Source organism: Salmo salar, chromosome 14, assembly GCF_965601325.2.
Source record: "Salmo salar chromosome 14, fSalSal1, whole genome shotgun sequence".
Lineage (NCBI taxonomy): Eukaryota > Metazoa > Chordata > Actinopteri > Salmoniformes > Salmonidae > Salmo > Salmo salar.
In genome coordinates this window covers 32338132-32361072 of record NC_138304.1, presented here as the reverse complement: position 1 = coordinate 32361072, position 22941 = coordinate 32338132, and positions in this window count along the sequence as shown.

Genomic DNA, 22941 nt, shown 5'->3' with positions numbered 1-22941 from the left:
CACCAGACAGCAACAACTTGAATGAGTTTTTATTAAAAAAAAGATTTAACCTTTATTTAACCAGGTAGGCCAGTTGAGAACAAGTTCTCATATACAACTGCGACCTGGCCAAGATAAAGCAAAGCAGTGCGACAAAAACAACAACACAGAGTTACACATGGGATAAGCAAATGTACAGTCAATAACACAATAGAAAAATCTATGTACAGTGTGTGCAAATGTAGTAAGACTAGGGAGGTAAGGCAATAAATAGGCCATAGTGGCGAAATAATTACAATTTAGCATTAACACTGGAGTAATAGATGTGCAGATGATGTGCAAGTAGAGATACTGGGGTGCAAAAGAGCAACAACAAAAAAAGAACAATATGGGGATGAGGTAGTTGGGTGTGCTATTTACAGATGGGCTGCGTACAGGTACAGTGATCGGTAAGCAGCTCTGACAGCTGATGCTTAAAGTTAGTGAGGGAGATATAAGTCTCCAGCTTCAGTGATTTTTGCAGTTCGTTCAGTCATTGGCAGCAGAGAACTGGAAGGAAAGACGGCCAAAGGAGGTGTTGGCTTTGGGGATGACCAGTGAAATATACCTGCTGGAGTGTGTGCTACGGGTGGGTGTAACTTTGGTGACCAGTGAGCTGAGATAAGGCGGGGCTTTACCTAGCAAAGACTTATAGATGACCTGGAGCCAGTGGGTTTGGCGACGAATATGTAGCGAGGGCCAGCCAACGAGAGCATACAGGTCACAGTAGTGGGTAGTATATGGGGCTTTGGTGACGAAATGGATGGCACTGTGATAGACTGCATCCAATTTGCTGAGTTGATTGTTGGAGGCTACTTTGTAAATTACATCGCCAAAGTCAAGGATCGGTAGGATAGTCAGTTTTACAAGGGTATGTTTGGCATCATGAGTAAAATAGGAAGCCGATTCTAGATTTAATTTTGGATTGGAGATGCTTAATGTGAGTCTGGAAGGAGAGTTTACAGTCTAACCAGACACCTAGGTATTTGTACTTGTCCACATATTCTAAGTCAGAACCGTCCAGAGAAGTGATGCTAGGCGGGCGGCAATCGGTTGAAGAGCATGCATTTAGTTTTACTAGCATTTAAGAGCAGTTGGAGGCCACGGAAGGAGTATTTGAAGCTCATTTGGAGGTTTATTAACACGGTGTCCAAGTGCAGTTGATGGGGGTAGGCTGCTATTCACCAGACCAGTGAACTCTTTTGGCCTGTGGCGAATGCAAGGGAATCCAGGGTCCTTTCCAGACATGCCATACATTGCCACGGTTGTTTTGGTATCTCTGCTATCATGCTACCCCCCAGTGTCAGGCTGGCAGCGTTAGCCAGATGATGTGGTGCCAGCCTCCATGAACCGTGTCCTTTCACAGCCAAAATGTATCATTGTTGAGCAGCAAAGCCAACACCTCCTTTGGCCGTCTTTCCTTCCTGGGTTTTGAGGAAATCACTTTATAGAGAGATTTAACATTTTAAATACAGCTGCCTGACACTAACAGACACCCCAGGAGGGAAATAATAATAATTTATATACAGGGAATTTTGTAATGAAATGCTTAGTGTACATTACAAATTCTCAGCCATTGGTGCGTATTGAAAGCAAATCTAATGATGTGAAGAACATGAATACAGCCCAACTAAAGTCCCCTGATAATTGTTCATTGAAGTGTAAAGGTCATGGTCCAATCAAAACACGTGAATTGCAGTGTGACATTTACAACAGTTATCCAATAGCGCTAGCTATTAACACCCGGACCCAAGTCTCCAAATTTGCAGGCTAGCTACAGAACCCCAATAATCTCAGATTTGTTTACTTGTATGTCATGTTTTGCCGCAGCTCTTGTTAGTTTTACGAGTTACTGTGATGTTTGTTGACATGTTTTTATCCATTAATAATTCCCTTGCTATTATCATCACCTCTACTATGGCAACCAGTGATTTTTACCCTTGCAAACCAAGATCATTCTCATGTCTGCTGACATACTTAGCACCCAAACAGGCAACTTGTACACACATGCCAAAGAGAGCTGACTGTCTGATCAGAAAGTATACTATGGTGAAAGGGAGAGAGAGAGTGAGGGAGAAGTAGAGAGAGGCGGGGTGTCGAGAGAAGGAGAGAGAGGCGGGGTGTCGAGAGAAGTAGAGAGAGGCGGGGTGTCGAGAGAAGGAGAGAGAGGCGGGGTGTCAAGAGAAGGAGAAAGAGGCGGGTGTCGAGAGAAGGAGAGAGAGGCGGGGTGTCGAGAGAAGGAGAGAGAGCGATGGAGAGAGAGAGAGAACGACCTCTCAGCAGGTGTGTCTCTTAGACACCCTTTGCTGTCACCTGTCACTCTTTTGTCAGTGGGTCAAACCCTCCTGTCCTTTTGGCAACATGGAGCTGAAGGGTGGGGGTTGACAGAGTTGGAGCGGTGGAGCAGAGGTAACGGTGTAGTAATGTTTGGGCATTGCTAACCCTCTCTCGCTCTCTCCTAATCAGTGTACTGCTGCCATCTCGCTTAACCTTCCTCTCTGAAGCCTCTGAATTCTCTCTCTTCGAGAGGCTCCCGTTGGTCACTGAGATTAAATACAGAGTGGAGACTGGAAAGAAGAGAGTGAAGAAAGGAAAGGGTAAAAGCAGGTGGAAGTAGAGGAGTGCAGCCATGGAGAGATTCTTCAAGGGCAGGGACATTTGGCTAGTGAGCAGTATGTGTCTGATGGCTTCATACCTCTGGCACAGGCTCTGGGATTTACTCTGCTACAGGAGGACGGCTAAAGAATCCATTCCCTCTAATGTGCAGGTAGAGAAGAAGGCTTTTTGATGTCTTGTAGATAAGAGAAGTGTGGAGTCTGCTTTATGAAAGTGGTTGTTGTGAAAATGCAACTTGTTGCTATTTCACAAAGCACTGGAAAGCATGCAGCACCTGGGTCATGTGACCTACAGATGCAGGATCTTAATTTGATATCACTATTGTTCGTAAGAATTTTCCTGCGCCGCGGGAAATGTAGATGAGCTTTGTGATTTATATAAATTCACTGAAAACCCGCACTAACACACGGTTATATTAACAGTATTGTACTTTTCCCTGGTCAAATTAAAATCCTACATATTTAGGACTTTAGCTAGAAAGGCATGGCTTTGGAATGTTGCTTTTACACTGTTTCAGTTTGTTCATTTCAGCAGGGCATGCTTTTACTGTAGCTTTAAAACAGTATGAAACCCCCAACAGTTCTGGCACAGATATGATGTTCCATTGCATACATGTTTGAAGTAGAACATAGCCCACCGGTACCTGTCAGCACCATAGTAAGATATGAGAAGGCCTTAGGCATTGGAACCTTACACTTTACACGTAATATGACCACATGTTGTTTCACCAGCTTATATTTCCACTGAAAAACTTTCCAGAAATTCTGTGACAGTTGTAGATGCCCCAGCATTTCTCACTTTCAACACTAACTTAAGTGTATTAAAAATATTTAAGGGGACAAGACAAGCATGTTTTTGTATCATGTAGGCCCACACACTGAGAAGGAAACGTAATTCTGTGTCCATTAATTTTGCCCGGAATGGTAAGAGCTTCAAGTTGATATGGACCCATGATGGAATGATGTAATGGAACATGATCTGTGGTGTCCCGGCTATGTAAGATGCAACTGAAGTATATGGAGGATAGCCCCTCAACTGGCTGTAGAGTATAAGAGTTATGTCTTTGACATTATGGACATAAACATAATGGTAAATGAGGATTTGGAAGAGAAAAAGACCATTGAAAAGAGAGAAGCCTACAGTTATATCTCTGTCTCTCTCTTTCTCTCTGACAAGGCAGCTAGAGTAGTACAGTACAGTTTTGTAGTGGTTGTTAGCACCTGGTATCACGTTTAATATCAAATCACATTTTATTGGTCGCAGAGATGAACTACTAGTAGCGTCATTAGGAACGTAAAAAAATAAATAATCACAGGACACTGTGTGAGAGTACAAAGATGCCTGCTGAAATAATTCTGAAATGTTTATACAGCCATCCCTTCTGTTTATTGACGTAATGAGACACTTGGACACTTGTTGTATCCTTGTTTGCCTCCTCATCTCCTCACAGTTGTTACCATGGTAAACGCAAGGCCACAAATCAGCAGTGTGTTGTGTTCACTCCAGGAAAACAATGGAGGGGGGTTTAAAAATCACACGTGGCCATGTAGTTAGAGTGGAGCCTGTCAAATGGCAGTTGTGTGGGTATGAAGCCTTTGAGATCACCCACTTTGCATCAAACACAGTGCCGCAAACACTGGCACCCTCATAGATATCATCCTAACCAACGTGCCCTCTAAATACACCTCTGCTGTTTTCAACCAAGATCTCAGCGATCACTGCCTCATTGCCTGCACCCGTAATGGGTCAGCGGTCAAACGACCTCCACTCATCACTGTCAAACGCTCCCTGAAACATTTCAACGAGCAAGCCTTTCTAATCGACCTGGCCCTGGTATCCTGGAAGGATATTGACCTCATCCCGTCAGTAGAGGATGCCTGGTTATTTTTTAAAAATGCCTTCCTCTCCAACTTAATTAAGCATGCCCCTTTCAAGAAATTTAGAACCAGGAACAGATATAGCCCTTGGTTCTCCCCAGACCTGACTGCCCTTAACCAACACAAAAATATCCTGTGGCGTTCTGCATTAGCATCGAACTGCCCCCGCGATATGCAACTTTTTAGGGAAGTTAGAAACCAATACACACAGGCAGTTAGAAACGCCAAGGCTACAGGGTTCAATTCTTGGGCCAACTCTTTTCTCTGTATACATAAATGATGTCGCTCTTGCTGCTGGTGAATCTCTGATCCACCTCTACGCAGACGACACCATTCTGTACACTTCTGGCCCTTCTTTGGACACTGTGTTAACAACCCTCCAGACGAGCTTCAATGCCATTCAACTCTCCTTCCGTGGTCTCCAACTGCTCCTAAACACAAGTAAAACTAAATGCATGCTCTTCAACCGATCGCTGCCTGCACCTGCCCGCCTGTCCAGCATCACTTCTCTGGACGGTTCTAACTTAGAATTTGTGGACAACTACAAATACCTAGGTGTCTGGTTAGACTGTAAACTCTCCTTCCAGACTCACATCAATCATCTCCAATCCAAAGTGAAATCTCGAATTGGCTTCCTATTTCGCAACAAAGCATCCTTCACTCATGCTGCCAAACATACCCTCGTAAAACTGACCATCCTACCAATCCTCGACTTCGGCGATGTCATTTACAAAATAGCTTCCAATACCCTACTCAACAAGCTGGATGCAGTCTATCACAGTGCCATCCGTTTTGTCACCAAAGCCCCATATACTACCCACCACTGCGACCTGTACGCTCTCGATGGCTGGCCTTCGCTTCATAATCGTTGCCAAACACATTGGCTCCAGGTCATCTACAAGACCCTGCTAGGTAAAGTCCCCCCTTATCTCCGCTCACTGGTCACCATAGCAGCACCCACCTGTAGCACGCGCTCCAGCAGGTATATCTCTCTGGTCACCCCTAAAGCCAACTCCTCCTTTGGTCGTCTCTCCTTCCAGTTCTCTGCTGCCAATGACTGGAACGAACTACAAAAATCTCTGAAACTGGAAACACTTATCTCCCTCACTAGCTTTAAGCACCAGTTGTCAGAGCAGCTCACAGATCACTGCACCTGTACATAGCCCATCTATAATTTAGCCCAAACTACTACCTCTTCCCCTACTGTATCTATTTATTTTATTTATTTTGCTCCTTTGCACCATATTATTTATATTTTATCTCTGAACTTTCTTCAAACTACAAATCTACCATTCCAGTGTTTTTCTTGCTATACTTTATTTACTTTGCCACCATGGCATTTTTTTGCCTTTACCTCCCTTATCTCACATCATTTGCTCACATTGTATATAATCTTATTTTTTTTTCTTTTTTTTTTTCTACTGCATCATTGATTGTATGTTGTTTTACTCCAGGTGTAACTCTGTGTTTTTGTATGTTGTCGAACTGCTTTGCTTTATCTTGGCCAGGTCGCAATTGTAAATGAGAACTTGTTCTCAACTTGCCTACCTGGTTAAATAAAGGTGAAATAAAATAAATAAATAAAATCAGTGGGGGGAAAAAGGAAGCTGTGCTCTGAGGGGGAACCAGGAATAGAGTTTGTATTTTATTATTGCATCAGGTGTTGTGATACAGTGCAGACAGAGGAGTGTGAACTCTTGTGGCAGCAGGGAATGGGTTTCCTCTTTAATCACCCTATCATAATCACAATACCCTCTACTGCCTGGCAGTTACCATCTGTAAATAAACATTTGCATTTGTTCTTAACTGACTTGCCTAGTTAAATAATGATTACATTTTTAAAAAAAGTTAAAATGTTTTACCATCCAGCCACCAAACATAACTCTCCAGGGAATGTCATTGTATTTAGTTCCTCTGTACTGTGGAACTAAATACAATGACATTCCCTGGATAGTTATTTTGAAATGGCCAGGGTAGACATTCCTATCTTTCCTTGAAATTGGCCTATACTCCCAGATCAATCTCCCTGCTTCTCTCTGTTGTCCTAATCACGTCTCTGATACCGCTGGTAACCATCACAGCTCTACTGGCTGGGTGTATTGTGTCCTGGAACATTTTGTGCCTCAGCTAAATGTCACATTCAATTACTGAGCTCAACACATTGGACGGGGCTGATTGAATGTGTGGTAGTAGTGTTGAAGAGTAATGTGAGCCGAGAAGCCCAGCAGTGAATGGGTTTTAAGCCACCTCACTGTACAATAGGCCATTAATGTAGGAGTATGTTGGCTACTACAGAAGTCATGATACATGATTCCATAGTAATCACCAGTTGAATAGTTTTTCATTGATAAAAACATTTCATTGAAATGACGTGGAAACAACATTGATTCAACCAGTGTGTGCCCAGTGGGAGGGCTCTGTCCATGTTATGTCATTGCAGCATCTGTCTTTTGTAACTGTGTACTACATCTCATTGGTCTGTACTGTTGTGCACCGGCTGTTTTTGACAGTGTCTCACTGTGTTTCTGTAACAACAAAGGAGTAGGTGGCCTCCTTCAAAGCATTTTTTATGTAACTGAAGAAAACCAATGACAATAGATTTAGTGTAGCCTATCGTTACCCCAGAATATTATCTCATTATCAGTCTGTGTCCTATAGTATCATAAATAGTTCAGACTCTGAACTTAGATAGCATTGAGGCTCCATAATTGCACACAGGTGAAACTTCATTGTTTTCAAATAACTGCATCCACCGATTAATCATTCTTAATCTAGGCGCTGATTTAGTTGAAGTTGATCAATGATGCAGCCAATCAGTAAAGCTTCAAAGACAAGATGGAGATCTATCACCTTCTCCTGTTGCCCTCTCTGGCGTGGTATCTGGAAGATCTGCAGCACTATTAATACATGTGGCTAAGCTTCCCATATGGAACTCAGAACATCCAGTCGACTCGCTTGTTACAAATGAACAGTGTCTGCGTTTACACGGGCAGATGTATTCTGACCTTTTTTTCACTAATTGGTCAATCAGATAGGCTCTGAAAAAGATCTGATGTGAAAAGATCTGACGGGATTGGTCAAAAGACCAATTAGTGTAAAAAATATGAGAATTGGGCTGCCTGTGTAAACGCAGCCAGTACGGCGTCCTCTATGGCAGATGCTTTACATTTCAGACTGGCCACTATCTTCTAATCATGCCAGTGAGTAGTATTTCATTCATTGCGCTCTGTGCCCTTTTTTGATAGTTTGGCTGATAAACACAAAAACAGAGTTTTTCCCTATATGATCTAGCAATATTAAGACATTTGGCGTACCCTAACTTCTATTCCATCACTAATGAGGACTGCCCTGACTCATCAAAACCATATGATGTCCTTGGGCCAATCAGAAATGAGTCTCCCTTTAGGTTAGCTAAGAGCGCCACCTGCTGTCAAGTGTTAAGGAATACAGAATTTGATCAAGCAGAATGTGGCACTTCTAAATCACGACCATTTACTTTGGCATTGCATGATGAAATAGTAATGACGTCATAATAACCTCATAACACGTAATATGTCTTCTTGCACAATCAAAAAAAATTAAATGTCCTAGCAATACATATTTAGCATAAAACATAAAACGTGTTTATTGAATTTAAATTATTTATTTTACACTAAATTCTGCTCAATTTTATACTCATCTTGTCTTGGAGACACTGGCCTAGTGTTTCACCCCACTATGTTTACAGATTTTAGTCGAGAGAACGAGCGAACACTGGGGTGTCGGGAGAGGGAACAGAGGGGACGTCTCAGCTGTTAACAGGTGTTACGTTTCTTGGCTGCCAGGCACATTTCTGCCCCTTACTTTCCAAGAGACAGGAATGAGAGAGAGTCGGCAGGCTGGATGGTGTGACGGGGGGACAGGGCCATGGGAGAGGAGGGGGCTAGGTGTCCAACCACAGGCCCCCCCAGCAGGCAGCACACGACCCTGGAGCGTCCCAGGACAGTGTGTTCTGGGTGAGGGAGGCAGAGGTCCATTTATAACGGTGAAGTTTGTCGCCTTGCCAAACAAACGCCCCTCTAATACCACACAGGTCGCTAAACCACACAGTATAGAGACTGTTTATCCTGCTAAGTATAGCGCCTGGTTAAAATTAACTGTATTTATGCAGACATTAGCATTATATAGATTTAGATGCACTATTGTAAAGTGGTTGTTCCACTGGATATCATAAGGTGAATGCACCAATTTGTAAGTCGCTCTGGATAAGAGCGTCTGCTAAATGACTTAAATGTAAATGTAAATATAGATTGTGAGTGTGCATGCAGATGTGTGTGTGTGTGTGTGCCACTGCTTTCACGCTTGCCCTAGTAGTGTCATGATATAAGTGCTACAGTTCTTGCTAATACTCACTACTATTAAGGAGTGTAATGTGATTTAGCAATATCAGTTGAAAGTTCTTTCCTTTCTGCATCTAACAATAGAGACAATCTGTGTCTTTTGAGTAATTGGGATGTGAATAAGAATATGTAGGAATGACAGTTTGCCTTTGCAGATTCTATTTATGTGATAAGCCTTCAGGGTATATCTATTTACCCCAATACTGTCTTGCAGCTGACATAGAGAACTGTTTGTTCTTAGTCTGTGGACCAAGTGAATAGGTGTTCCAAATCTACAGGGTCAATCAGGACACTTGCGCACACGCTTGCGCTCACACACACTCACTCACTGACTCACTCACACACACACACACGCAAACACACACAAGCACACACACCCTTGTGTGCTTGTGTTGTAAATGCTCCCCACATAGCTCCTACATTTGGCAGACATTGAGAAGGTGGGGCGGGACTTGAGTTTGGGCTCTCTGACGGCTATTTCTCTAGTTTCAATGTAAAGTGTCAGTGAGATGAACTTGATCTCTGGTTTATGTAATCAGCCCCACTACTGAAGCCTGTTACTCCTCCAGCCCTCACCCACAGTTAAATGGCCTTACAGTGCCCCTGGCCTAGAGTGATATGAAGCGCTATTACTGTGAAGCCATATTGACTTTAGGGGTAGATCTGAACACTGTTCTCCATATCTGGGAAAGCTTTCACAGTTTTTCTCAGTGTTTTGTGGTGCGCTACTTCGAGATGCAGTTTATCTCATGCTCCTCCTAGACCTGTATTGGAGGACAGACATATTTGGGTAAATAATATCCACTGTATATTCTTCAGAGCTCTATATTCTCAGATGTACTATTGAGTGCCACTGTTGATCAACCACAGTGTTAAATTTAATTAGTCAGTAGTGTGAGTATTTGAATATCCGAAGTTGATTTATGAGCAATGTGTGTGCTGTGCAATAATCCTCTGAGGGAGCCTTGACTTTCCTTTCCCCTTGCTCACTTGCCGGCCAGCTCAATGGAAATGTTTTACTCCATGAAAGTGTTGCATGCGTAAGGTAAGGTAACCCTCTATGCTTCTCAAAGTGACACTAGCTGAGCCGAATGACCTACATTGTCGAAATTCATCTGTTGGCGTCCAAGGACAGGTGCGAGTCCTGCAAATGCGAGGCCGGCTAATCTGGATGTCTCCTTAGCTGTATCATTTCTGAATCTAGGACGGGCTTGGAGGGCATTAGTTGGCACACGTGTTAATGATACAACAATCATTTAAAGTGTCCTCTTTGTTGAATTGAAGTTGCATGGTTAAAAATATATTATCTATCTACCACTGAACAAAACTATAACTATAAATTCACCATGTTGTGCACAAATTTGCTTACATCCCTTTTAGTGAGCATTTCTCCTTTGCCAAGATAATCCATCCACCTGACAGGTGTGGCATATCAAGAAGCTGATTAAACAGCATGATCATTACACAGGTGCACCTTCTGCTGAGAACAACACAATTCCATAGATGTCTAACGTCATTTTAGAGAATTTGGCACGTCCAACCGGCCTCACAAACACAGACCACGTGTATGGCGTCGTGTGGGTGAGCGGTTTCCTGATGTCAGCATTGTGAACAGAGTGCCCAATGGGGGTTAGGGTATGGGCAGGCATAAGCTACGGACAATGAACACAACTGCATCACCTTATGTTTCAGCATGATAATGTCACATGTCGAAAGGATCTGTGCACAATTCTTGGAAGCTGAAAATGTCCCAGTTCTTCCATGGCCTGCATACTCAACAGACGTCACCCATTGAGAATGTTAGGGATGCTCTGGATCGACGTGTACAACAACGTGTTCCACTTCCCGCCAATATCCAGCAACTTCGCACAGCCATTGAAGAGGAGTGGGACAACATTCCACAGGCCACACTCAATAGCCTGATCAACTCTATGCGAAGGAGATGTCGTGCTGCATGAGGCAAAAGGTGGTCACACCAGATACTGACTGGTTTCATGATCCAGGACCCTACCTTTTTTAAAAGGTATCTGTGACCAACAGATGCATATCTGTATTCCCAGTCATGTGAAATCCATAGATTAGGGCCTAATGAATTTATTTCAATTGACTGATTTCCTTATTTGTTTTATTTTTGTATTTTTTTATTTAACCTTTATTTAAATAGGCAACTCAGTTCTTATCACTAAATTCTTATTTACAATGACGGCCTACCAAAAGGCAAAAGGCCTCCTGTGGGGACGGGGGCCTGGGATAAAAAATAAAAAATAAATACAACATAAATATAAGACAAAACACACATCACAACAAGAGAGACAGAACACCACATAAAGAGAGACCTAAGACAACAACATAGCAAGGCAGCAACACATGACAACACAGCAAGGTAGCAACACAACAACAACATGGTAGAAACACAACATGGTACAAACATTATTGGTCACAGACAATAGCACAAAGGGCAAGAAGGTAGAGACAACGATACATCACACAAAGCAGCCACAACTGTCAGTAAGAGTGTCCATGATTGAGTCTTTGAATGAAGAGATTGAGATAAAACTGTCCTGTTTGAGTGTTTGTTGCAGCTCGTTTCAGTCAATAGCTGCAGCGAACTGAAAAGACGAGCGACCCAGGGATGTGTGTGCTTTGGGGACCTTTAACAGAATGTGACTGGCAGAACGGGTGTTGTATGTGGAGGATGAGGGCTGCAGTAGATATCTCAGATGGGGGGAGTGAGGCCTAAGAGGGTTTTATAAATAAGCATCAACCAGTGGGTCTTGCGACGGGTATACAGAGATGACCAGTTTACAGAGGAGTATAGAGTGCAGTGATGTGTCCTATAAGGAGCATTGGTGGCAAATCTGATGGCCGAATGGTAAAGAACATCTAGCCGCTCGAGAGCACCCTTACCTGCCGATCTATAAATTATGTCTCCATAATCTAGCATGGGTAGGATGGTCATCTGAATCAGGGTTAGTTTGGCAGCTGGGGTGAAAGGGGAACGATTACGATAGAGGAAACCAAGTCTAGATTTAACTTTCGCCTGCAGCTTTGATATGTGCTGAGAGAAGTACAGTGCACCGTCTAGCCATACTCCCAAGTACTTCAATGACGTGACTACCTCAAGCTCTAAACCCTCAGAGGTAGTAATAACACCTGTGGGAAGAGGGGCATTCTTCTTACCAAACCACATGACCTTTGATTTGGAGGTGTTCAGAACAAGGTTAAGGGTAGAGAAAGATGGTTGGACACTAAGAAAGCTTTGTTGTCGAGCATTTAACACAAAATCCAGGGAGGGGCCAGCTGAGTATAATACTGTATCATCTGCATATAAATGGATGAGAGAGCTTCCTACTGCCTGAGCTATGTTGTTGATGTAAATTGAGAAAAGCGTGGGGCCTAGGATCGAGCCTTGGAGTACTCCTTTGGTGACAGGCAGTGGCTGAGACAGCAGATGTTCTGACTTTATACACTACACTCTTTGAGAGAGGTAGTTAGCAAACCAGGCCAAAGAACCCTCAGAGACACCAATACTCCTTAGCCGGCCCACAAGAATGGAATGGTCTACCGTATCAAAAGCTTTGGCCAAGTCAATAAAAATAGCAGCACAATATTGCTTAACGTCACGACTTCCGCCGAAGTTGGTCCGTCTCCTTGCTCGGGCGGTGTTCGGCAGTCGACGTCACCGGCCTTCTAGCCATCGCCGATCCACTAATTTTCCATTTGTTTTGTCTTTGTTTTACACACCTGGTTCTAATTCCCCAATTACTTGTTCATTATTTAACCCTCTGTTCCCCCATGGTTTTTGTGAGTGATTGTTTGTATGTATACGGTCCGTTATTGTGGGCTAGTTTATTGTGTTGTGTTTATTGATTCCTTGAGTAAATTACGTTCCTTACTCATATCTGCTGTCCCTACGCCTGACGCCTCCACACCAGCTACACACAGGCCGGTTACACTTAGAATCAAGGGCAATGGTGACATCATTGAGGACCTTTTAAGGTTGCAGTGACACATCCATAACCTGAGCTGAAACCAGATTGCATACCCGAGAGAATACTATAGACATCAAGAAAGCCAGTCAGTTGATTATTGACAAGTTTTTTCAACACTTTTGATAAACGGGGCAAAATAGAATTAGGTCTATAACAGGTAGGATCAGCTTGATCTCTCCCTTAACATAAAGGACAAACCGTGGCTGCCTTCCAAGCAATGGGAACCTCCCCAGAAAGGAGAAACAGGTAAAAAAAAAGGTTGGAGATAGGCTTGACGATGATAGGGGCAGCAACCTTAAAGAGGAAAGGGTCTAAACCATCTGATCCAGATGTTTTTTGGGGGTCAAGTTTAAGGAGCTCCTTTAGCAGCTCGGACTCAGTGACTGCCTGCAGGAAGAAACTTTGTAGCTGTGCAGGGGAAAAAGAGAGAGAATCATCGGTGATAGTCCCATTAGAAGGGGTGGGAGATGAGGAAATGTTGGACGGGCAAGGAGGCATGGCTGAGTCAAATAGGAATCCTGACTTAATGAAAAGGTGATTAAAGTGCCCAGCCATGTGCTTCTTGTCAATAAAAACCACATCCTCAACATTAAGGAACATGGTCAGCTGTGAGGAGGAGGGTTTATTCGCCAGATCTTTAACCGTTTTCCAGAACTTCTTGGGGTTAGACCCACAGAGAGAGAACTACTCCTTAAAGTTACAAACTTTAGCCTTCCGGATAGCCTGAGTGCACTTATTTCTCATTTGCCTGAACGATAGCCAGTCAGCCTGAGTATGCGTGTGCCGAGCCTTTCGCCAAATTAAATTCTTGAGGTGGAGTAACTCTGCAAGATCACTGTCGAACCAGGGGCTGAACCTGTTTTTAATTGTAATTTTCTTTATGGGGGCATGTTTGTTAACAATACCACAGAAAATATAAAAAAAAGAAGGTCCAAGTATCTTCAACAGAGATCAAGCTGATTCTGTACCATTTCACAGAGGCCAGTTCATGAAGGAAGGCTTGCTCATTAAAGTTTTTTAGCAAGCGTCTATGACAAATCAGGAAATGTCGTTTCAATAAGCAGCCATTACAGACACGGGCTGTAAAACAGTGATCGCTAAGGTCATTACAGAAAACACCAGACTGATATCTATTAGGATTATTTGTGAGAATAACATCGAGGAGAGTAGCCTTTTATGGGTGTTTGGAGTCATACTTTGTGGGATTGGTAATAATCTGAGAAAGATTTAGGGAGTCCCATTGCTTTAGGACTTGGTCAGGTGGTTTAAGCATGTCCCAGTTTAGGTCTTACCTAGCAGGACAAATTCAGGCTTAGTGTAAGGGGCCAGGAGAGAGCTTAGGGCAGGTAGGGTACAGGCCGGTGCTGATGGAGGACGATAGCACCCAGCAACAGACAACAAAGAGCTTTGAAAGTTTAATGCTTAAAACCAGCAAATCAAATTGTTTGGGGACAGACTTGGTGGAGACAACCGAGCACTGAAGGTGATCCTTGGTAAAGATTACCACTCCCCCACCTTTGGAAGATCTGTCTTGACGAAAAAGGATATAACCAGAAAGGTTGACATCAGTATTCAAAACGCTCTTCCTTAACCATGTCTAAGTAATGACCAACACATCTGGATTGGAGCTGTGAACCCACACTTTCAATTGATCCATTTTTGGGAATAAGCTTCCAGTGTTAACGTGCAGAAAACCAAGGCTTTTAGGAGAGCAGAAATCAGTGAAGCAGATATCAGAGCACAAGTCAGAATTGGGGCTTACAACAGTAGATGGGCCAGGGTGTACATGCACATCAACAGTAATACAATCATTGAATGGCATAGGACAGGGGGAGCTCTGCAGTGCTGATTTATGACATCTGAATGTGCATCAGATGGCAACAATATCATATTGTACAGCTTTCTCATCAGGTAACAAGAATCCAAAGCCGGTGAGAGGTGGTTAGAATAGGATGGGAGGCCAAAAGTCAGTGTAACCAATAGTGAGTCAGAGTCCTGAGTGTGGGAACAAACATAGTCTGTCCCACGGTTGGGTAAAGAAAGTATGCAGGAGTCATGAGGCAAAATAGCAAAATGCACAAGAAAGAAAAAATATATATAACAACTTGGGACTAGTCATTGTAAGTTCAGAGTCACTCGCCCCAACAGTGCGTGTGTGCTAGAGGCGAGCGAAAGCTCGAGAGGGGTGAGTGTGGTGGAGTTACCTGTACCAGACAGGGGGAGATTCGGCCAGGGCAGACGGTGAACAGATCGCAAGGTGGAATACAAGCAGCAGTGCAGCAGGCAATGTGAGTAGGTGTCACACCCACTTGGGAGAAGCTTTTATTTCTGGAGGCAGATTTCTTGTAGAAAATGCCAGTGGATGGTCTTTGAACATCAGGAGGGGGCTTCAGAGGATGCTTCAAAGGCTCCTGCCACTTGTTGGGCCCAAAGGCCACGACACCTTTTACTTCACACATTAGTGCTAATTGAATTTGTATCTGGTCTGTCCTTGCAAGCCTGGGAGCCTTAACTCAGCATTCAGTCCCCATAAAGTCAAATATATCATTGTAATGTACTTTATTTTTCTTTTTTTTCCTTTTCTTTTTCTTCTTTGCTTTCAAAATAGCATCAGACCAAACACTACTCACACAGTTCCAGGTTGGATGGTGTCGTCAGGTATCTGCTTATATGAACTGTAACTCAGGAAAATCTTTGAAAATGTTGCATATTGCGTTCAGTATATATATGAATAACATAATATGTTTATCTATAGAGAGAGTATTTTTCCCGTAGCCATTGCCTGCAGTCAAATCGCCCTCTAGTGGCCTCATGGGTGTTATGCTTTTGATATTTTTCATAATTGATCAACATTATTTAAAAAGAAAAAATCTGAAAATCTGGTGATTCTTTGTCAAACTCTTCTGAGATGTATAAAGTGTAATATTGGGATGCAAACTTAAAATTGAATACATTTCAGCTATATGTCTGATATGGTACAGAGGTGTCTTATTTTTGTTAAGACCATAATCATGTGTGTGAGGTGTATACTTTTGTTTCAAAGTAGATTTGTTTAAGACTTACCAAGAAACACAGAATCATATCATTTGTTTTGGTACTGCTCATATGAAGCACGTTTTTGGTCACAGGTCCAGGAATGATTGAAGAATTGCAACATTTACCTGGAGATAACTCTGCAGATAGCACTACTGGGTGATTTGAAAAGTCATAGTCAATCGATCAATAATACAATAATACTTTTAGCAAAACATTTTATCTTTAATTTACAATCTGTAGAAACTATGAGAATAGAAAGGTTCAGAATTTTTGTAAAACATCGCAGCACAGTTGAAAAATATATGGCAAGTAGAAATCCAATATGGATGGTGTTAAGAGAGAGATGGGAGAGGTTGAGGGGAGCTGAAGGGTGGGACTAATAACAACAAGATAACTAATGTAAAATATACTGTGTCCGTAAAATACATATACAGTAGGTTCAGAACTTTGGTGAAACAGCACAGTTGAAAAATATATGGCAAATAGACATTTTTGGTGTGGGAAGTGTGTGTGATGGTGTGGGAAGAATCTGACTTGATGTGTTAGTCAGAGGAGAGACACAGTATTATCATGGCTGTCACCCTTCTCCAAGACTGGATGGTCTTCAGAAATAGATGGGAGGGTTTGAGGGTAGCTGAAGGATAGAAGTAAAAGCAAACAAAGGATAACTATAGTTAAATAGATTGTGTCTGTAAAATTGACAGTGCATGTCAGGGCAAAAACCAAGCCATGATGGCAAAGGAATTGTCCGTAGAGCTCCGAGACAAGATTGTGTCGAGGCACAGATCTGGAGAAGGGTACCAAAAATGTCTGCAGCATTGAAGTTCCCCAAGATCATAGTGGCCTCCAACATTCTTAAATGGAAGAAGTTTCAAGTTTCAAGGTTCTTCCTAGAGCTGGCCGCCCAGCCAGTCTGAGCAATTGGGGGAGAAGGGCCTTCGTCAGGGAGTTGACCAAGAAACTAATGGTCACTCTGACAAAGCTCCAGAGTTCCTCTGTGGAGATGGGAGAACCTTCCAGAAGGACAACCATCTCTACAGCACTCCACCAATCAGGCCTTTATGGTAGAGTGGCCAGATGGAAGCCACTTCTCAGTAAAAGGCACATGACACCATGCTTGGAGTTTTCCAAAAAACACCTAAAGGACTCTGACCATGAGAAACAAGATTCTCTGGTCTGATGAAACCAAGATTGAACTTTTTGGCCTGAATGCCAAGCGTCAAGTCTGGAGGAAACCTGGCACCATCCCTACGTTGAAGCATGGTGTTGGCAGCGTCATGCTGTGGGGAGGTTTTTCAGCGGCAGGGACTGGGAGACTAGTCAGGATCAAGGGAAAGATGACCGGAGCAAAGTACAGAGAGATCATTGATGAAAACCTGCTCCAAAGTCCTCAGGACCTCAGACTGGGGCGAAGGTTCACCTTCCAACAGGACAACGACCCTAAGCACACAGCCAAGACAACACAGGAGTGGCTTCGGGACAAATATCTGAATGTCCTTGAGTGGCCCAGCCAGAGCTAGGACTTGAACCCGGTTGAACATCTTTGGAGAGACCTGAAAATAGCTTTGCAGCAACGCTCCCCGTCCCACCTGACAGAGTTTGAAAGGATCTGCAGAGAAGAATGGGAGGAACTCCCCAAATACAGGTGTGCCATGCATCACACACAAGAATACTCTATGCTGTAATTGCTGCCAAAGGTGCTTCAACATAGTACTGTGTAAAGGGTCTGAATACTTATGTAAATGTGATATTTCAGTTTTTTGATTGTAATAAATCTGCAAAAAACTCTAAACCTGTTTTTGCTTTGTCTTTATGGCTTATTATGTGTAGATTGATGAGGGGAAAAAACTATATAAACTATTGTAGAATAAGGCTGTAACGTAACAAAATGTGGAAAAAGTCAAAGGGTGTCACGGTTGTCGTAGGAAGAGGCGGACTAAAATGCAGCGTATGTGTCCTTCCACGTTTTATTTCAGCGCGAAACCATGTGATACATAAACAATAAACTGAACTAACAAAAACAACAAACCGTGACGCAGAGGTGAAACATACACTACTCAAAGATAATCTCCCACAAACCCAGGTGGAAAAAAACCCTACCTAAGTATGATCTCCAATTAGAGACAACGAGGACCAGCTGCCTCTAATTGGAGATCATCCCAAACAAAACCAACATAGAAATACAAAACTAGAACATGAACATAGAAATACAAAACATAAAAAAACACCCCCTGTCACGCCCTGACCTATTCTACCTTAGAAGATAACATCTTACTATGGTCAGGACTTGACAAAGAGTCTGAATACTTTCCGAAGGCACTGTAAGCTGGAAGTAGAAGCCTAAGTGTTGTTGTTCATTAGTTTACTCCAATTAGGGGAGGGGGGGGGGGGGGGGGGGTAGAGTTAGTGGAAAATAAAAAAGGAAAACATATTGTAAAAATATGTATGTATATTTGTGTGTGTGTGTATATATATTTAAAAAAAAACATGTTTTTAAATTGAACCTTTATTTAACTAGGCAAGTCAGGTAAGAACAAATTCTTATTTACAATTACGGCCTACCGGGGAACAGTGGGTTAACTGCCTTGTTTAGGGGCAGAACGACAGATGTGTACCTTGTCAGCTCGGGAATTCGATCCAGCAACCTTTCGGTTACTGGCCCAACGCTCTAACCACTAGGCTACCTGCCGCCCCAACTCATATGTGTATGAGTGTATATACAGTACCAGTCAAAAGTTTGGACACACCTACTCATTCCAGGGTTTTTCTATATTTTTACTATTTTCTAACATTGTAGAATAATAGTGAAGACTTCAAAACTATGAAATAACACATATGGAATCATGTAGTAAACAAAAAAGTGTTAAACAAACCAAAATATATTTTATATTTGAGATTCTTCAAAGTAGCCACCCTTTGCCTTGATGACAGCTTTGCGCACTCTTGGCATTCTCTCAGTCAGCTACTTGAGGTAGTCAGCTGGAATTCATTTCAAGTAACAGGTTTGCCTTGTTAAAAGTTAATTTGTGGAATATCTTTCCTTCTTAATGGGTTTGAGCCAATCAGTTGTGTTGTGACAAGGTAGGGGTGGTATACAGAAGGTAGCCCTATTTGGTAAATGACCAAGTCCATATTATGGCAAGAACAGCTCAAATAAGCAAAGAGAAAAGACAGTCCATCATTACTTTAAGACATGAAAATCAGTCAATCTTGAACATTTCAAGAACTTTGAAAGTTTCTTCACTTGCAAAAATCATCAAGCACTATGATGAAACCGCCTCAGAGTTACCTCTGCTGCAGAGGATAAGTTCATTAGAGTTACCATCCTCAGATTGCAGCCAAAAAAAATGCTTCACAGAGTTCAATTATCAGACATATCTCAACATCAACTCTTCACTGTGTGAATCAGGCCTTCATGGTCAAATTGTTGCAAAGAAACCACTACTAAAAGACACCAATAATTAGAAGAGACTTGCTTGGGCCAAGAAACACTCACAATGGACATTAGACCATTGGAGATCTGTCCTTAAGTCTGATGAGTCCAAATTTGACCGCCATATCTTTGTGAGATGCAGAGTAGTTGAACGGATGATCTCTGCATCTGTGGTTCCCACCGTGAAGCATGGAGGAGGAGGAGGGATAGTGTGGGGGTGCTTTGCTGGTGAAATTGTCCGTGATTAATTTAGAATTCAAGACACTCTTTACCAGCATGGCTACCACAGCATTCTGCAGCGATAGGCCATCCCATCTGGTTTACGCTGAGTGGGACTATCATTTGTTTTTCAACAGATCACTGACCCAAAACAGACCTCCAGGCTGTGTAAGGGCTATTTAACCATGGAGAGTGATGGAGTGCTGCCTCAGATGACCTGGCCTCCACAATCACCTGACCTCAACCCAATTGAGATGGTTTGGGATAAGTTGGACCGCAGAGTGAAGGAAAGGCAGTCAACAAGTGCTCAGCATATGTGGGAACTTCTTCAAGACTGTTGGAAAAGCATTCCTCATGAAGCTGGTTGAGAGAATGCCAAGAGTGTGCAAAGCTGTCATCAAGGAAAAGGGTGGCTACTTTGAAGAATCTAAAATACAAAATATATTTGGATTTGTTTAACACTTTTTTGGTTACTACATGATTCCATATGTGTTATTTCATAGTTTTGATGTCTTCAATATTATTTTACAATGTAGAAAATAGTAAAAATAAAGACAAACCCTTGAATGAGTCGGTGTGTCCAAACTTTTGACTGGTACTGTATATATTTCAAAAGATATACACTGCTCAAAAAAATAAAGGGAACACTAAAATAACACATCCTAGATCTGAATGAAGGAAATAATCTTATTAAATACTTTTTTCTTTACATGGTTGAATGTGCTGACAACAAAATCACACAAAAATAATCAATGGAAATCGAATTTATCAACCCATGGAGGTCTGGATTTGGAGTCACACTCAAAATTAAAGTGGAAAACAACACTACAGGCTGATCCAACTTTGATGTAATGTCCTTAAAACAAGTCTTACTGAGGCTCAGTAGTGTGTGTGGCCTCCACGTGCCTGTATGACCTCCCTACAACGCCTGGGCATGCTCCTGATGAGGTGGCGGATGGTCTCCTGAGGGATCTCCTCCCAGACCTGGACTAAAGCATCCGCCAACTCCTGGACAGTCTGTGGTGCAACGTGGCGTTGGTGGATGGAGCGAGACATGATGTCCCAGATGTGCTCAATTGGATTCCGGTCTGGGGAACGGGCGGGCCAGTCCACAGCATCAATGCCTTCCTCTTGCAGGAACTGCTGACACACTCCAGCCACATGAGGTCTAGCATTGTCTTGCATTAGGAGGAACCCAGGGCCAACCGCACCAGCACATGGTCTCACAAGGGGTCTGAGGATCTCATCTCGGTACCTAATGGCAGTCAGGCTACCTCTGGCGAGCACATGGCTACCTCTGGCGGGCACTGTGCGGCCCCCCAAAGAAATGCCACCCCACACCATGACTGACCCACCGCCAAACCGGTCATGCTGGAGGATGTTGCAGGCAGCAGAACGTTCTCCACGGCGTCTCCAGACTCTGTCACGTCTGTCACATGTGCTCAGTGTGAACCTGCTTTCATCTGTGAAGAGCACAGGGCGCCAGTGGCGAATTTGCCAATCTTGGTGTTCTCTGGCAAATGCCAAACGTCCTGCACGGTGTTGGGCTGTAAGCACAACCCCCACCTGTGGACGTCGGGCCCTCATACCACCCTCATGGAGTCTGTTTCTGACCGTTTGAGCAGACACATGCACATTTGTGGCCTGCTGGAGGTCATTTTGCAGGGCTCTGGCAGTGCTCCTCCTGCTCCTCCTTGCACAAAGGCGGAGGTAGCGGTCTTGCTGCTGGGTTGTTGCCCTCCTACGGCCTCCTCCACGTCTCCTGATGTACTGGCCTGTCTCCTGGTAGCGCCTCCATGCTCTGGACACTACGCTGACAGATACAGCAAACCTTCTTGCCACAGCTCGCATTGATGTGCCATCCTGGATGAGCTGCACTACCTGAGCCACTTGTGTGGGTTGTAGACGCCGTCTCATGCTACCACTAGAGTGAAAGCACCACCAGCATTCAAAAGTGACCAAAACATCAGCCAGGAAGCATAGGAACTGAGAAGTGGTCTGTGGTCACCACCTGCAGAACCACTCCTTTATTGGGGGTGTCTTGCTCATTGCCTATAATTTCCACCTGTTGTCTATTCCATTTGCACAACAGCATGTGAAATTTATTGTCAATCAGTGTTGCTTCCTAAGTGGACAGTTTGATTTCACAGAAGTGTGATTGACTTGGAGTTACATTGTGTTGTTTAAGTGTTCCCTTTTCTTTTTTGAGCAGTATATATGGAGGATTGGATATGATCCAGACAATTATATTGGTGGAAGCTACAATCTATCTGCAATATTATAGCTGATATACCCCATACATTTTTTTATAATTAAATAAACACTCTGTGACCCTGATTTAGCCCAGTGCAGTAAAAGGTTAAATGTATGCCTTTTGTATTATAGTTTATGACAGTTTTGTATGCTAACATATTCTGTGTACAGTACATGACAAAATGTATCCAAAAAGGCTTTGGAAAACCCTTTTCTGCAAACATCTAGGCCAAACTAAATGATACTATTCCCTTTTTCAGGTTCAATAAGCAGTGATTGTGACTTTGTATTGATGACGTGCATATGTCTGTTTTTACATTTTCTTTCCGTTGATGCAAAGTACATACCGTATATCCCAGATGGACCACTTCATCAAGCATGTTTTGATAGGTTTATAGGGTACACTGTTGAGGGGTCCAATTACCAGGCCCTATGTTAAAATGTATCCTTAACTGTCTTATCTCTGTATGAGTAGGCTAAGTGTGTGTGATGGTGTGGGAAGGATCTGACTTGATGTGTTAGTCAGAGGAGAGACACAGTGTTATCATGGCTGTCACCCTTCTCCTATTTAAGCACAGAGGCTAAAGACCTTAAGCTCTTTCTCAGCCAGGGGACTACAGGCTACAATCTGAACCTTTTTCTTGCTCCCTCACTGGGTGGGCGCTAGTTATTGCCGTTTTGCAGCCAGCAAAGAGCTTTCCGTAGCAATATACAGTGCATATTCAGACCCCTTGTCTTTTTTCACATTTTGTTACGTTACAGCCTTATTCTAAAATGTATGAAATATTTTTTTCCCTCATCAGGTAGCCTCGTGGTTAGAGCATTGGGCCAATAACTGAAAGGTTCCTGGATAAAATCCCTGAGCTGACAAGGTAAAAATCTATCGTTCTGCCCCTGAACAAGGCCGTTAACCCACTGTTCCCCCATAGGCCGTCATTGTAAATAAGAATGTGTTCTTAATTGACTTGCCTAGTTAAATAAAAGTAAAACATTTTTAAAATAAATCAATCTTTACACAATAACTTTTTGTAATTTTTGCAAATGTATCATTATTTTTTTTAACCCTATTTACATAAGTATTCAGACCCTTTGCTATGAGACTTGAAATTGAGCTCAGG